This window comes from Magallana gigas, chromosome 1 (assembly GCF_963853765.1).
Source record: "Magallana gigas chromosome 1, xbMagGiga1.1, whole genome shotgun sequence".
NCBI lineage: Eukaryota > Metazoa > Mollusca > Bivalvia > Ostreida > Ostreidae > Magallana > Magallana gigas.
In genome coordinates this window covers 18,698,151-18,711,239 of record NC_088853.1, presented here as the reverse complement: position 1 = coordinate 18,711,239, position 13,089 = coordinate 18,698,151, and the positions used below count along the sequence as shown (strand labels likewise).

The following is a 13,089-nucleotide window of genomic DNA, read 5'->3' as shown; positions in this document are numbered from 1 at the left end:
GTAGTTATCTCGGCTAAAGTCTGTTTTACAAAGAGATTGATGTTTTAATGCTAACTCAAGGTTGATTTATGACAATCATAAGATATAAATACCATTGTTGTCCGCAGAAAATCACCACTTAGACGTACTATTGGATGATCATACAAAACTCTAGTAACACAAAACAATGTTTATTGCAAAACATCTATTACTCAGATTAAAAAAACAAGTTCTTTTAAGTATGAAATAAATGCTCTAATTGGTGTTGATTTATTAAATTATGAATCAACTATATCAAACCGCATTTTAATTTGACTTTTAATAATTCAACAACTTGTTTGAAGATTTTTATGACATTATTGCCGTCTTAAGAAATGACAGGGTCATGCGCAATTTGCTATGATGGGATCATTATGACAAAATTTCCTCAACTTGAATTTAAATATTCTAAATTTTCTATTTGTAATTTTAGTTACCCTTACATTAAAGTTTTCGACTCTATTTATTTTGCATTATCATCAACAGGTTCAGATCTAAAAAAAAAAAAAAAAAAAAAAAAAAAAAATTTTGAACATACCATTGAGAGTTGATCGGCACTGTTTAATCATAATTAGCAATTGAACTCATTTTGGCGATACTTAATTATTTTAACACAAAAACTACCCGTTACCTTTTATTACTTTCTTCACAAAAAAAACAACACAAGAGTAAGATTTTTTGTCTTTGGAAGCCTTCCTTTTTTGTGTAGCAAGTTATGTTACAAATTTACAGTATAAAGCCAGAAAAAGACGTGTATGGATAATGAATGTCAGCAGATCCACTAAAAACTGCAATCCAGACTTTATCTCCTTTATGTAGCTTCATTACTCCTATTTTGCTACTGGATTGCCAATTATTGGACTTTCCAGAGTTGCAGTGATTCCATGATTTAAACTGGTCATTAACAGTAAGTGCGGTGTGGGCATCTAAGCCGAACCATGCAAAAATTGTCCAGTCGAACACGTAGATTCCGCCACAAGGAATCGTGAAGATTCCAGTAGATGCGTCATATCCCGATCCTTTGTTAAGATTAACTGTTTCAAAAACAACCCGGCCTTTGGTCGCAAGGTTCTTTATTTGTTTTTCCAATCGAGTATCAAAGGCAACATCATGATTATCTTGAATAAATATTAATTGTACATGAACTATTATGTTAAAATCAACCCTATAAAATTTTCGAAAATCGTGATGTCCTTATTGTTCAGATTAGTAAATTGAAGTTATCAAAATGATATTTGAGAAAATTACTTTCATTCATTTTTATTTTTTTTTTTAGGGGGGGGGGAGAAGGGGGTATCACATACGTACGTAGTAATCTTAATGAATACATATTATCCTTTAATTGTCAAAAATGTATGCAACGACAATGGAAAAAGATTTTTCTGGAATGTCCGAGATAATGATATAATAATTTATGTATATTAAACAAGAAAATTATTAAATAGGAAAGCATCATCAAACTACAAAAATTCGAGTGCATATTGAAACTTGAATAGTAAATTTGGTAAATACTTCTCTTTGTGCTTTTTCTCTCTAAGTTTTTTTTTATTCATAGCAAACCACAAACAACATTTTCTCTATTTTAAATAACGATCTCATCATTAAATCATTTTGATGGCGAACTTTTGTCACAGCAGGAACGTGTCTGTGTAAGACTATATTTATTGGTCATTAGTTGTAAGTAAAAAAACATAGGTAAAACCGTAATTCCTTGAGAACAAAAAGTAAAATAAAACATTCATATTTTTATGACATCAATGCACTTTGTAACACAATTGTATCTATAATAGAATGCGCTGTGAACTTGCAAACATTCTAAGATACATTGCTACAAACATGAAACTAAAAAAAATGTAAAATTAAAAACGAGCGCTTATTTTGTTTTTAAAGTATTTCAAAAAAGCGTAAATGACAAAAAAGGTAAAATATCTAAATACATGTTTTCAGTACTCACTTGCAACGTAAGGAACGATTGTGTTCAAACTGGTAACTGTTTGTGTGATATAGATATAAATAAATAAATAAACTTGTAACAGCTCGTCTCATTAAACTGTAATGTAATATCAAAGTTGTTAGAACAAATGTAATACACGTTTAAAACGTTTAGTGATTTTTTTTAGTTACGTCTCTCCAGTAAGTTCAAAATTAAAAATAAATAGCACTAATGTAAATAAGACAAATATACCCCTTAACTTAGTGGTAGATTTAGAAATCCTACAAATAAATATCTTCATTTCAGGCAAACGTTAAAAAATATAAATGTTGCACATATTTTTTATCCAACATGTTAACTTAAAAATTTATATAAATACATTTACATTTAAGAATTTAATCAATCGTAAATTTTAAATATTAACTCATAAACCATAAATACATACATGAAATTACGTTGTTGATTTAGAACAGGTGTAATAATTTCGACCCAAACTGAAACTTTACCCGATTATCATTTTTTTAAATATTCAAAATTAAGACAATTAACTTGGGTAGAAGTTGGACCCTAGACCATTGAATTTATGTTGAGTCGCATCGTAAAGTTTTGATCATGAATTTGGTTCTTAAATTAACAACAAATAGTGTATATTAATGAATTGAAAAATGTTACAGTATAGGAACAGAGTGTACAGTTTTGGGTAGTGCTGTTCGTCGAAGCAAGAAAACAAATACGTAGCGCTGCGTACAATACTTTCATCGTAGATTGAAAATACGTAAATAACTAATACCTGGACGGACAGTGTCTTGATTTTTATACGGTGGTAAACTAATCGTTTCCATCCTAAAATCATAAAGTGTCTATTTAGAAAAAAAAACTTATTGGATCAAAACCATACAAAAATTTAATAAGAAATTGAATTACAATACCTAAAGAAGTGTTTCTCATTTTCTTTCACAAATAAATGTTTCTTGTTGTAAAAATATTTTTCTAATATGTTAACTTTGAGGCAAGAAAGTTACATGTATGAAGAAAGCAATAAACTCTTTGAAAATGGAAGTTTTTCTGACCATACTTCGATATTGTTTACTGTATGCGTAGCTCTTACCTGTCTCTACGAATAGCTCTGATTCGCAGGAAAACAACTGCACGCGTAGTTCCAAACATTACAATGGGCTTTTCTAGGTTCACACTGCCGTGTGATAATTAATACTACATTGACAAATCGAAACTAATCGTTGAACCTTTGTATAATTTAGACTTAGGTACGAGGTGATGCGAGTCGATACGTGCGTATGTGATTTATTGAGGTTTGAAACAGTAAGGTCCAAATAAACATATTTGTCACGATACGCTTATTTATGCTTGTTCAATTTATAAAATGTTACAAATAGCTGAAATTGAATTTGATTTAATTTCTTTTAAAGAAAAAAAATTATTCTTGAGATAAAAATGTTTTAGTTGTATTATTAAATAAGATTTTTAAAAATTCATTTTTAAATTGTTAATATTACTAGATATAACAACACGGTGTCTTCCCACTTAAGGTCAAGATCTAGTAAATGATCCCAGACTGTCTTTTTGGTGCTAGAACCATTATGACGTCATAATTGATTTGATGAATTTTTTCCCGTATTTTACGGCTTTAAAGATATTATATAGAAAATATAACAATATTTTGACATTCTATATTTAATCATGGGAAAAGTAATCCCGGTACCTATATTTAATTTGACATCATTTTAAAGAGGAGGTCAAGAGCTCGTTAAATACCGTTTTTGGAGAGACTGTAGGCATTGTAGATATATTTCATTAGTCAAAAATGAACAAAACTCTGAGATTTGTTACTTTTATCCTTTATATTTCATAGACAATGGTTGTTTAAAACATGATTTTTCATTGTGTCTACCAAAAATTTAAGCCCCGGTACAGCCTATGAAACAAAGATATTGTTATAAAGCAGCATTAAAAGAATTTATATCTTGAATTTCATAAACCTGTAGGCATCTTTGATTTACTAGATCTTGACCTTAACTAAAATTCTGAATTTTTTATGGGTGATTGATTTTAGCTAAGTGGAAATGGTGCACAGGTAAGGGTTTCAAAGAACAAAGGAAATCAATTACAGGTGAATTATACATGTAGTATGTTTAATTATTGACCACAAGAAAATTTGTAAATAGATAAAAATTAAGAGTGTGTTTATTAAGGGTTTTAAATCATTTAAACAATTTACTTCAATTAGTTTGCCCTTCAATAAAGAATGTGTCAACAACACACTATGCCCCCATGATAATCTAAGTATCAAAACAATCTATTGTTATAAGAAGTGCTAAACACCCCAATCCCCACCCCTACGCCATGTCCCAATAGAATAGAGGACAGACATGCACCTTTAAAACAAAATGAATGTACTGTCCATCCATGATGAAAATCAAAATCACTTCCAATATTATTACCCATTTGAAAATAGTTTCTCTCTCTCCCCTCTCTCTCTCTCCCCCTCTCTCTCTCTCTCTCTCTCTCTGTTTTATATTTAGTACATTAGTTTGGACTGATAGAAAATACAAGATTCATGTATTTTTTCTATTATTGCACATAATATATCCTAAGATAGAGATTGCCAAACAATCATTCAGTCCCAGTTTCCACTGCTCCTGTAAAACATTTATTTAGTATAGCTGGGAAGATTTTAAAACCTAACAGGATGCAGTTAAAAGATGAAACCTTTGAAACTTTGATCAATAAGTGCAACAGCAATCTTTTGTCTTAAAGTGTCCTAAGAATAAAGGTTTATAACTGGGGGAAACCCTATGTTTATAAATTGATACAGTTAAGTGTGCAAAATAATAAAGATTTGTGTAATCTGGGGACACATCTCTAATTAGCCTTTAATAACCACAACATTATTCCATAAATTGTTTTTTGTTATGCATGTAATTATGTGTCTCTATTTCATACATGACATTGTACCATGCTAGATGTCTATAAATATGTATTTACTTATGTAATTTGTTGTTCATAATGCCACAAGATGATGATATATTGAGCAAATAAAGAATGACCCTTGTATAGTCATTGAATTTGAACCTGATACTGAACATGAACCTGTAGATATGTTAAAAAGTGTTTTATATTTGAAACATTTGCAAATCCTCTTTACTAGGTTTACTTTTTTTAAAATAAAGTAATGGTAATGGTAATGCATTACTTTACTCATGTAATGGTAATGTAATGCATTACTTTACTCATGCAATGGTAATGCAATGCATTATTTCAAGAACATCAAGTAATGGTTATGGTAATTTAATGTCCAAATTTATGAAGTTATGGTAATGTAATGCATTACTTTACAATGTAATTCGCCCCAAGCCTGGTTGTAAGTATAGATGTTGATGGACCGATCGGGAGACGAAGAACATTGCAAGATTATTTTACCGACGAGTTTTAAGTGAAACTTCCAGCTGATGTGACAGATTTAAATAAATAAAAGATTGCGACGATGTGTACATTGTGTATTTTTTTTTTTTTATTGATAATGAGAAACATACATAACGTCAGGTGCTTGTGCTAAATGCCTATAATTTTTTATCTGGAGCAAAATACTGTACATTTCAGCACTTTTTCTGCAATAAACACTTGTTTGCGTGGACGTTGCAAAGTAGACATTTTGTTGTGTCGCCAAAAAATGGAAGAAAAGTTTATATTAATAAAAATAATATTAAACTCACAGCAACCCTGATGTGTGTGGGTCATACTCATAGGTCATTTCGCTTACCTTAACAACATTACACACATAAAACGATTCAGTATGTGAAAGTTCTTTCTTATATTCATCTTTGTAAAAATATGTTTTCGGAGTTCTCCTTGCAATTCCTGTATGCCCCCCCCCCCCCAATCTTTGAAAACAATGCAACGTATCTGTGACAAAAAACTAGTTTTAGATTTCACGAAGACTCCCTACCCATTTTAAAGGATTATTGCAGAATTACTATTATTCCATTAATAACTCGCTTTTTGTAACATTAAAAATACATGTAAATTATATTTGTTTAGTATCTATTATCTAAAATACCGTATAACAATAATCAACAACGTAAACACCCATGCTCTGAATATACTATTTGCATCAGTATCTTAACCTGCATGGCGTAACTTAGATGTCAAACATAATTTCCCAAAAGATTCATCCCTATACATGTAGCTGAGAAAAATCATTTCAGAATTCACCCTTAAAATGAAAGGTGATTCTGCCTGCGAGGGGTGTTGAAAAAAATAGATTAAAAAACAGCATGTAAGTTATATCGTCCCTATGCACCCACATTTTGAAATTACTCAACTCAGTTCTCAACTCAAATAAATGAAAGACGAGTGCATAATTCTGAAGTAATCTAATTTTCTCAGTTAGATGAGGCGATCCTGATTTCCCCAACATTCGTAATAACACGAGGCAACGTGAATGATTTCTGTTTGCTTAACCATTTTTGGGGTGATAATTTTTAAACACATACACAAACTATATACTAGGAAAATAAATACTGCAACCTGCAATTCTCTGGGGGTACCTAGCATGCACCAAACACCAAATGACCACAAGTACCTACATAAGGGATTCTTTTAACTCCTAACACCCTTTGCACCTTATTATTTTTTCTCAAATTATTTGTAGTGATTACATATATTGTGTTATTTTACCTATTTGGGGGGATTGCAACGTCAATATTTGTTTTCCATCGTTGAAAAATTATTTGAAAATAGTCCATTCATGCCATTGTTATTCTATTTAGTTAGTTGGTTAACTTACCATACTACACCAAACTTCTCCAAAACAAACTTTACAATGCTTTTAACAGAACTACGCGTACAGTAAAATGACAATGTTTTGCGCTACGCATACAGTATGAAATTATCACAGCTCGTGATCTTCTGGTGATTTTTTCTACTTTTATTTGCAATAGCATAAGAAGCAAGGTCAGTGTTTTTTTTCTTGAGATGTATACCTTTATATGTCCTCAATTCAGTTGTAATGATTGTATTTTGTACATAATAATGATTTCAGTCTTGAAGTGTGAACCTGAGTACTGATTATCAAAATGTTCACTTATAAATCATATGGCATAGAGAATATATACAACTTTTATACTTTTGCCAGTTCATTATCGTTACGTATTGAATTTTTCCAGAAGCTTTTTAAATCCTCTGTTCAAATCATTTGATTAGAATATTACACTGACACTGTCTTTAACTGTACGCAAAGCTACGTGTTAAATTTGTTTACTCGCTTAGACGAATGGCGCTACCAAAAAATGTACACTTCCGTTCCTACATTGTGAAGATAACATTGGCTTTAAATTTAAATTATAAATGTATATAACGGTTGGGAGTGGTTTCATTTCTCAACTAGGGCTCATATTTGAGCATGTGGCGTTGTCCTCAAATTTTGCATATTTGGCAATTGTTAATATCATATTCAATTCAAAATATGACTGTCAAGAAGATATATTTTGTGAGTTACTACATGTATCTGTCCATTTCCATGTAGATAAAGATAGTAAGGGCAAATTGCTTTTTAATCTTTATGAATATATCTAAATGTATACACTCAAGCATAATTTCTGGCTGACTCCTACTGACATAAATGATGAAAAGCAATACAGTACATGAAATAATTGATTTAGCAATGCATTACTTTTTAAACTACAAAATGATTTAATTGCAACTACAACGGTTATTCAATAAAATTCGCTGTACAAAATGAGACGCCAAGCAAAATTTAGGCACAAAATTGAATTTAGCATTCAAATGGACTGATTAAGACTGAAACTTTTCATTGTTAACAATCTCTAAATTATGGATGATTAATAAAAAGAATAAAAAAAGGAAATATTTTGGTAAAACATACATGCAATGCAGCATTAGGAAATGACCAAATAAGGTACGGGGTAATCAAATCCAAAAAAGCCCGAAGGACATTATGATATATTTGATCACGCCCAACTGTATTTCATAATATACACAATATTCAAAGACTGATTCCTCATTTTTTTATATTCATACAATATTAACAGTTATCCGATTAAATTAATGTGTTCACGAGAAGAGGGCCACTATCTTTAACTTGGTTTAAGAAAGGCTTTGTATAATATTTTGGATAATGTAAACATTTTTTCCGGTTTTGCTTACTTAGATTTTACTATACAATATTACTAATATCGCATAACTTATGACACAGGTTGCAAGTCAAAACTATTTTTGTATTGGGGGGATTTCTCTTTGCATCATTAAAACAATGGAAATACAGTAGTGACATCAGCAATAGAACCCAGTTCTCATCATCGCGAACAACAACATGTGTTAACTAATTAATATTCGTTTGTTATTTGACTGAAACATTTTATCAAGGTATGCACTAAAAAACTTAAAAGCGATTAGTGAACACCATAGTGTAACGGATTTTTGGAAAAGTTTTTGGATATAAGTTATACTGTATGTATTTGCACTGTGTTTTTATATTCAGCGATTTTATAGCTTTAAATTGAAAACTGATGTATTAAAACGACGCAAATTTATTAATTTAATGCTGATCTTAGAAAATACCTGTGCAAAAGTTTCGGTTACTCTGCCCCGAATTTGTTCAATTCATTATCCATCTTAACGAATACCACCAATCGAAAAAAAATAGTTACATTTTAAGAGTAGATTTAGAGATCAGTCTTTAGGGGGTTTTTTTTCACCATTAATTTGATAAATTAAGATAAAATTAAACTTTACAAATTTCTAGAATTGCGTGTAGATGTACTCTGTATAAAAACATCTAATAATCTGAAGTAAAATAATCGTTGAACTTCTCAGCTTCGTTTCAAGCTTTAATTCAATGTACTTTAAAATATTTATACTTGCTTTAAAAATATATATTTTTAGATAAGCCATTTGGGTAAAAATTCAACCTTGGCAATGCAATGTAATATATTTCATATTTACATTGTCCAGTGTATTTGTCTACGATAACACTCCGAATCAATGTTGTAACATATACTCCAATACATTTCATCAATAAATATTTTACATTTAATTGTATAATTACTGAAAATTTATGAAAAGATATAAAATATAATAAATAATAAGGAGTCATTTTGTGAATATCATGAGGTGATCAAACACTCGCTCAAAAACGCTCGGATGTGATAAAATCTATCATATACCTGATTAAGCTTTAATGGATTCAATCACCCCTGACCGTATTTCAATTTAATTATCTGACGATGCTGAAGGTTTGATATTCTCTCTCTCTCTCTCTCTCTCTCTCTCTCTCTCTCTCTCTCTCTCTCTCTCTCTCTCTGTATTATTGATATTAATGTGCACGATTGCATAACTAATATGCTATCTGGTATTTTAGCATCGATTTATTTTTTAAGCATCATGATTTTGTACAGTTGTGTAACCAAAGTTTTGGTTACAACAAACTGCTAAAATCGCAACCATTATATTAGGTTACAATCTCAAAATATAAACAATTAAATTGACAATTCATTGATCATAAAAAATACTCTGAGAACTTTTCAATAATTTTTATTTTTTTTACAGTTTATAGCCAGAACAAGACGAGAAAGTTGAGTGAATGACAGCTTGTCCTCTGAAAACTGCAATCCAGACTTTATCCCCACGTTGTAGCTTTAGTACCGCCATTTTGCTACACGATTGCAAAATACCGGATTTTCCAGAATCGCAGTAACTCCATGACTGAAACTTGTCGTTCAAAGTGATTGCGGTGTGTGCATTTGATCCTTGCCATGGAAGAATTGTCCAGTCGAACACGTATATTCCACTTCTATAGGCTGTGAAGATTCCGGAAGACGCGTTATATCCTAATCCATGGTTTGAAACAACTGTATTACAACTCGTCCGTTTACACCAAGATTTTTAATTGATGTTCCCACTCGCGCATCAAAGGCATAAAACCGATCATCTAAAATAAAAGTTATATGCATGATCGAAATTCTAGTAAATGTTACTTTTTAATTGCTAAACAAAATAAATTACAGTTCAAATTGTATTTCAAAGCATTGTGTCAGTTTCATTATTTATGGGGATTTTTGACATAATTATATAAAAGTTAATCAATGCATGTTTAAAATCAACTAATCAAATTTGCTCTGGAATTTTAAAAATAAAAACGCCTGATATGTTGTTTTGTGTTTTAATCTTATTGATGTTGTTTAGTCAACAACAAAATTCAATTACTTGGAAAGTAGTACCAATCTGCACAAAGTAGATCTCATACATATCATTAAATACTAAATAGTGTAAATACCAGTATTCGTTTCATTTCTACCATTTTTTCTCACGAATCCGACGGCAAAGCAAGTCTCCTCAACGCTTTTATAATCCTCTCTGAAAATTTTCAAGCCTGGTTTGGGTGAAACTTTATCACATTGTCCCCATTGTATTGAGAGTAAGAGGATAACGATAGCCAAAAACATACTGAACTAGATAAAAAATGGCAAATTTAATTCAATGTTAGGAATAAACTATTTCTATTAACAACAGAAAACGTCAGAAAACATAAACAAATGCTGATAAAAGGAAACAGATATTTTATCAACTATTTTACTTTTCTCTCATATTTGTAAATAGTAATCTTTTCATATGCAGATATTCTTTTGTCGTGGCTATGTTTATTTATTCATCTATTTATTTCTTTTTTTTACTTATTCTGTGGGGATCGGTTAGATTTTTTTCTCAATAACATATACACATATTTATGTAAACAAAAATAAAACAATATACATGTATCAATTAAATTTAAAGGCATCTTTCCCTTCGATGAATCATATGAATCTAAAGATCTCCTATTATAGAACATATCATTTTTGACGCCCTAAGACAACCATAATTTATAAACTATTTTAAAGCATAAAAAGATTATGGACAAATATTCGCTCATCAGAATTGAGAGTATTGTGAATGCGGAACTGTGTTACAGCTAGAGATGGCCATTAGTTACAGAAGTAGAACATAAGTAAAACTGTAACAGTAACTCTAATTCCTTGAATGCAAAAGGTACAGAAAAGCAATAATATTCTTATAACTTCAATGCACTTTTTCACACGAAAGTATGTATAAAAGTGCGTAAATTTGTAAACAAACTATCATTGTTTCGAATATGAAACGAAAAACATTTATGTAAATAAAAACGGCCAATCATATACTTTAGAAATAAATTGCAATCATATTATGGTAAATTGACAAAAAAAGATAATACCTAAATCTTTAATTTTCAATACTTACTTGCAATGTACAAGATGATTGTATTCAACCTTACTAACGTCTGTACGCGTGGTTTTTAAAAGAACTTTCATTTTTATTTGAAATATATAAATGCAAGCTTTGTAACAGCTTGACTCATTAAACGGTAAATTGATACTAAAATTGATAGAACAAATGCAATACAAAGTTCAAAATGTCTAGTGATTTGTTTTATTTACATTCATTCAGTAAGTTTTTATTACAGAATATATTATAACAATACATGTTTTGCAAACAAGACAAATGTAAATTGAAAAAACTACAAAATGCCTGCACCAGGGTACTTACACCTTTGGTATTTCAACACAGGTGAGATTTTACCCAAAGGTATAATTGAATTTTAATTGATAAGTTATTATTGTGTCATTAATCAAAAACCTACTTTCATTTTCGATGAACAAGCCCGAAATAGCAAAAATGATAGTAAGGTGGTGAACACGCTTTGGCGGATCCATATCAGGGATAGTCTTTATCAAAATATATACTTGCAATTAAATAAAACTGAATGATTATGTATAGAGTAAATATATTTACTGTGAGCCTACTTAGAGAATATATAAAGTTAAGATTTGACAAATGTTGAATAAATAAAATAAGTCATTTCGTTTCTTTAGTAGGCGATTTTAGTTTTGATACTCATTCACTTGCGAAGCACGACCGCTGGTGAGAGAATGGGATAGAACTTTCCAGAACGGGGTAACCAAGAACGCGGATTGACTAATTAACGAAAAGTGTAGGACGAGTTCATCATGCATCGCAGGCAGATACCTTGGATCGTACTTTGGCTAATACGAAAAGTTAATAAATAAAATGGAACAATTAAAACGATATAAGAATTAATGGAAAGAACTTTCCAGAACGGGGTGCCTAAATTGACATCATGGTGGAAAGTGTAGGGCAAGTAACCATTGGGCAGACACTTTGAATCTGACAACTTTGGTTTGAAACTATGCATACAAATGGATAATAATGCATAACCTAGCATGTTTTAATTTCATAATTTGTGTGTATCACGACAGATTGGTCGTAAAACTTAAATATTAATAGATTTATAATTAATAAACATGAATGATTAATTAACAGATTGTTGTATTCTACGTCTATATGAATAAATTATGTATGCATAAAACGGGAAGTTTAATGGGAATCCCCCCCCCCTCCCTCCAAATTGTTTTTCAAAACAGTATTTTATCTGAAATTCTTATTTGGATTTTTGAGATGGTTCACGGTTTGTTATTGTCATTTTTTCTTTGGAACAGTAATAGAATCTATATTGAAAATTGACCTAAAGAACCAAATTTAGAGAGAGAGAATGACACTAAATTTAATACGCATTCACTAGTTTGAAATAAATACAATAAAAAAAGGTTTTTTTCAGTCAGCTGGGACAAACAGGATTAAGACCACGTACATGTATATATTATCCATTTCAGTTTAGATTTTCCATCCCTGACCTCTCCTCTAAATATCAAACAATGCAGTTTGTTTTTTATTTCGATTTAAAAGAATTGGACAAAGTATTTACAAAAATGAACCCAAAGAAATGGTTGAACATATTAAGCATTATATCATAATGTGTCAAAACTGTGAGACATATTATATGACGAATCCATAGTTATGTTGACATCCCCCCCCCATAATTTTCATTGCTATTGGAGAGGTAGTTCAAATATTAAGGCCGCGATATGTTGATCCATCTCCTACAATTTGTACCTCCAATTCCCTTTGGAGACGGTGTTCAAAATATTATATCTGCGGTATATTGACCCCCATCCATTTTTCTGTGTTATTAGAGAGGGGGTTTTAAATAGTATGGCCGCAAATATTGACCC

General features: G+C 30.6%; 1 long non-coding RNA gene across 1 annotated transcript; it reads right to left on the bottom strand.

Annotated features, from left to right (window-relative positions):
• Positions 1–9,547: 9,547 nt before the first annotated feature.
• LOC136273218 (uncharacterized) lies at positions 9,548–11,286 on the bottom strand. The gene is made up of 3 exons (XR_010711439.1): positions 11,240–11,286; positions 10,263–10,432; positions 9,548–9,917 (listed from the first exon to the last, which is right to left on the bottom strand). It is a non-coding gene; the product is annotated as an uncharacterized lncRNA (long non-coding RNA).
• Positions 11,287–13,089: the final 1,803 nt, after the last annotated feature.